Source organism: Piliocolobus tephrosceles, chromosome 20 (genome assembly GCF_002776525.5).
Source record: "Piliocolobus tephrosceles isolate RC106 chromosome 20, ASM277652v3, whole genome shotgun sequence".
Lineage (NCBI taxonomy): Eukaryota > Metazoa > Chordata > Mammalia > Primates > Cercopithecidae > Piliocolobus > Piliocolobus tephrosceles.
Window position 1 is genome coordinate 44,885,824 of NC_045453.1, and position 5,651 is coordinate 44,891,474.

Genomic DNA, 5,651 nt, shown 5'->3' on the forward strand with positions numbered 1-5,651 from the left:
TTTTTTTTTTTGAGATGGAGTCTTGGTCTGTCCCCCAGGCTGGAGTGAAGTGGCCTGATCTTGGCTCACTGCAACCTCTGCCTCCTGGGTTCAAGCGATTCTCCTGCCTCAGCTTCCCAAGGAGCTAGGACTACAGGTGTGTACCACTACCCTCAGCTAACTTTTTGCATTTTTAGTAGAGACTGGGTTCCACCGTGTTAGCCAGGATGGTCTCTATCTCCTGACCTCGTGATCCACACCCCTTGGCCTCCCAAAGTTCTGGGATTACAGATGTGAGCCACTGCACCCGGCCACTTCATTTCTTAAATAATTTCCAAATATGAAATGCTGGTAAATGTTGAATCTCATATAGCTATATTTTAAATTACTTAAACTGTGTAACATTGGCCACAAATGATATAAAACCTGAATGACTAATTAAAATAAGTCATCTTTCATGATTTACATAAAATACAGCTCATTGTAATATTGTCAGGACAGAGTAGCAAATGGAAAGATAATCTTTTTTGGTTATTCAAATACTAAATTTTCAGTACACAAGCATGTAGTAAGCAAGTGGAAGAGGAAATGTATTTATCCCTTGGATATCTATTGATACATTGTTATTTGAAATGCTAATACACACCCATGTGTGCACACAAATTGCTCTTTTAGACAACTATTTTTCAAACTTCTTTTGCCAGTAACAATAGTCAAGGTGAACAGTAGAGAGAATGGCAGCAGCACATTTTGAGGATGGACCTAGAAGCCAGTAGCCAGGAAGCCTATTGCAGGCTCTGCTAGTACTAGGTATGTATACCACTTGGCTGTGGGCCAACCTATTGCACCTCTCAAAGCCTCTGTCTTTCTATCGGTAACAGGAGACTGTTGGATTAGATACCTCAGAGCCAAAAGTCTATAATTTCAAAGAGTTATGAAAACATATGATGTAATGTAGGAAGCATCATCAATAATTTGAGAAATGCTAAGCACCACAATACTATTTAATGACATATTGTGGCTAACAGGCATACTCATTTTTGTGTAACCTCCCCCAAATGGTCTCATATTTATCAGTTTTGTGTACTTGAAAAGGTAATAACAGACACAAACAGATTGACAATATAAGATATAAAAATCATCAACACCTGGAGCTTCTTTTCATTTATTTACTTTTGTATCTGTAACAATGATGTCAGGTGTTTGGTTCTGGCCCAGATGTGCCACAGACCCCTATAGTCTCTTTGAAGATGTTGTCCTGCAAAACAAGACTAGAACATTCCCATATCATGGCTTCATACTAGAAATCAAGAGATCTTGGGTGATTTAAAAAAAAAGAAATGAAACCACCTGAGGCATGATTGAGATACTCCCATTTAGATGTACTTCTAAAAGGAGAACTTTGGATTCATAGAGCATCAGCCCAAGGAAAACCTACCACTGGGGGTACAGAGCAAGCCAGAAGCACCCCTAGGAGAGTCCCCCAAACCTTTGAATACTCTTTGGACTACTGGAGAAAGATTTAATTTTTCTGTTGATTTCTCTTCAATTGTGTGGGGTGTGTAACCTGGAGAGAAATAGGGTATATATCACTGAAAATCACAATTTAAAATACAACCTTGTTAAAATTCAGGTTGGGCTTTGACATTTTTGCTGCATTCATTGCAAACATTTTAAATGCAGTAATGATACGTTAATTGGGTAGGAAAAATTCTCTACTGTCATATAGTACTGTTGTATTAGTTTGTTTTCATATTGCTGATAAAGACACACCAGAGACTGGGCAATTTATAAAAGAAAGAGGTTTATTGGACCTACAGTTCCACATGGCTAGGGAGGCTTCACAATCATGGCAGAAAGCAAGGAGCAGCAAGTCAGGTCTTACATGGATGGTGACAGGAAAAAAAAGAGAGTTTGTGCAGGAACCCCCCTCTTCATAGTAACCATCAGATCTTGTGAGATGTATTCATTATCACTAGAACAGTATGGAGAAACCGCCCCCATGATTCAATTATCTCCCACTTGGTCCTTCCCACGACATGTGGAAATTATGGGAATATAATTCAAGATGAGATTTGGGTGGGAACACAGAGCCAAACCATATCAACTGTCAACTCTTTCAATGGATTCTTCCTAAAGACCCTGCCTTGTCTGTTCCCTCCATTCCAACCTGTATGCAGACTTTCTGAAATATTGTTACCACTTTACAGATTTCTGCACAATTTCGAACTCAGCATTGATCAAGTCTTTTTTTTCCTCTGGACAATTCGTATTTTCCAAGATCTCACCTCATTTTCCTTTAGTATTTACATATACTCTCACATTTGCTGTAACTAAAAATTCAGGTACTTGGGAAATTTTAGTTTTTCGGTATACACCCACTTCTAAATCACTGTGATTCAGTTGGTCCTACCTCCAATTCCTATAGCTTTTGCCAACTTGTATCTTTTCCTTAAATAACCCATCTCTGTTTTTCCTTCAGTTGAAAATTCTCAGCTGACTTTTATTATTTAAGCATCTTAAATTAATATAGTGAAGAGAATTCATATGGCTTCAAGTGTTTATTATCGTCAAAGCATTGAATCTACAGTGCTTTGGGATGTATTTCTTTTGTAATTTCATCAAAAAGTCATCAAATTTATTCAGACCAATCAACTCTTCATAAACAAAAGCTACTTCTTGCTTCCTTATTTTCCAGGACAGTGAATATTTGCTTCTTTTGCTAATTCAAGTTCTATTATTTTGATAGGATTTGAAGTAGCTAAACAATGAGGACCAAGGGCCCTTTTAATCTTCTTTTGAAAATTAGGAACACGTTGCTATTCATTATCTTTAGATTCCTTTTCAGGTCTACGGGACTACAGAATAATGTTTGCTCACTTGGAAAATTAATTAGTTATTCAGGGTTTATTGGAACATTGCTTATTGTCTGTAGAAAGTGATTACCTATTCATGAATTCTCTACCTTGTGTTATTTCTCTTTCCTTTTTCATGGTTTTTAAAAAACATAGTAAATCATTCTCAATTTACTTTTTAAATAATTATAGAAATTATCTTCAACAAGGAGTTTTTTTTGTATTTCTCTACTTATAACTCAGAAATAATTCAAACAGAACAAAGTATATGCCTTGTTAGCAAACATAAACAGGAATTCTAAAAGATAAAAATTTTATATGTAAAATAAAATTTAACACATTCAAAAGTATACACTAATTTTGTAAGGTAAAACTCTGCCCATTATAATGAAACATAAGATTCTAGGAAAGTCCTTACTTTGATCTGAATGCTTTGGATAATTATACACTATTTAGTGTCAGTTTGAATGACCTACCTCGAGTAGATAAATTGATGTATAGTGTTACTTAATATGCTGGAGGAAGGGTTATAAATTTATGGCTGTGCTCTTGGACATTTTCCACTCTTCTGAAAATATTCTATCCTTTCAGAGATGTTTTGACAAAACATGGTATTGTCTATTTTTAGGGAATTTCACTATACAATATCTAGTTTATTGTCTTATGATGCTGGAATGAACCAAAAAGTACATCCTTACAAACAGATATTTCTAGAATTAGTCACTCAATCCTAGTTTGTAGATTTCTCTTTTAAAATCCTATAATCCAAATATTATAATTAATATAGGACCTAGTTAGATGGTTTTGAATTTCTAATAACACATTCACTATGCACTAATTTCTTTTTAATTTTTCAAAACAGCTTTGTTAAGGTATAATGAACATATATTAAACCGAAGTTTGACTAGTTTTGCAATTTGACTAGTTTTGATATATGTATGCACCTGTGAAATAATCCCTGCAATCAAGATAATGAATATATCCATCTTCTCCAAAAGATTTCTCATGCCACTTTCCTATGACTCACTCCCACACTTCTCCCATCCCTTCACACCACCCATCCTCAGTCTGCCACTGCTCTGCTTTATACCACCATAGATGAGGTTGCATATTTCTTGAATGTTATATAAAGGGAATAACATAATGTTTACTTGTTTTTTGTCTAGATTCTGCCACTCAGCACGGTTGTTTTGAAATTTATCCATGTTGTAAAGTATAACAGTATTTTATTCCTTTTTATTGTTAGTTAGTCTTCATTACATGACTGATAGCACTAACCGTTTGTCCACTAACCTGTTGATGGACATAAAACAGACACATAGACCAATGGAACAGAATACAGAACCTAGAAATAAATTCAGGCATTTACAGCCAAATCATTTTTCATAAAGGTGCCAAGAGCACACGTTGGGGAAAAGATAGTTTCTTTAATAAATGATGCTGGTAAAACTGGATATCCGCATGCAGAAAAATGAAACTAGTCTCCAATCTCTCAGCATCTAAAAAAAATGTATTAAAGACGTAAATGTAAGACCTGAAACTATGAAACTACTAGAAGAAAATATAAGTGGAATGCATCTTAAAATTGGGCTAGACAAGAAGTTTTTGAATAAAAATTCAAAAGCACAGGCAACAAAAGCAAAAACAGACAAAAGAAATCACGTTGAACTAAAAAGCTTCTGCACAATAAAAGAAGCAGAAAGTAGAGTGAAGAAACAACCTACAGAATGGGAGCAAATATTTTCAAACTATGTGTCTGACAAAGGGTTAATATTCTGAATATATAAGGAACTCAACTCAGTAGCAAAAAACAAATAAACTAACTTAAAAATGGACAAAAGGACTGAACACAAATTTTTCAAAAGAAGACATACACATGGCCAACAGATGTATGAAAAAATGCTCAACATCACTAACATCACAGAAATGCAAATTAAAACCATGATAAAATATCACCTTATCCCAGTTAGAATGGTAAATATCAAAAAGACAAAAAATAATTGCTGGTAAGGATGTAGAGAAACGAGTGCTCATATACATTGTTGGTAAGAATGTAAATTAGTACAATTATTATGGAAAACAGTATGGACGTTCCCCAAAATATTAAAAATAGAACGTCCCTATGATCCAGCAATCCAATTACTGGGTATATATATTCAAAGAAAATGAAATCAGTATGTTGAAGAGACATCTGAACATCCATGTTTATTGCAGTGCTATTCGTTGTACATTAGTTTATGCCAGAAGTTACATATCAGTGACACCCAGTTCACAGATACATTTTATATGAAATGTAGTGTCAAAAAAATAGTCACAATCCTTTAAAAATTTATTATTTCCCATAAAAATTCAGAGATGTGACTTCTTTTGGAATAACCAAAGATTTGGCAACCTGGTCACAATTAGCTAGAGTTGGTAGTTGTTGTTCTCCCCACCCCATGTAACAGGACCTGATGTGCTCAGTTCACAAGAATACTCATCCCGCCTCCTGACTCACGTGTTTTACTTTTCTCACCCTAAAGTCATCTGAGTTTATGACTTCTAGTTTAAACAATCTACAGTGTCTTCGTTCATTTTGCTATAGAGACTTCTTGTCACCCTAAAGTCATCTGAGTTTATGACTTCTGGTTTAAATAATCTACAGGGTCTCATTTCATTTTGCTATACAGATTTTTTTCAATTATTGTTTGTATTTTATTTTAACTTTTATTTCCGGTTCAGGGGTACACGTGAAAGTTTGTTGTATAGGTAAACTAGTGTCATGGGGGTTTGCTGTACAGAATATTTCATCACCAAGGTATTAAAACTAGTACCCAA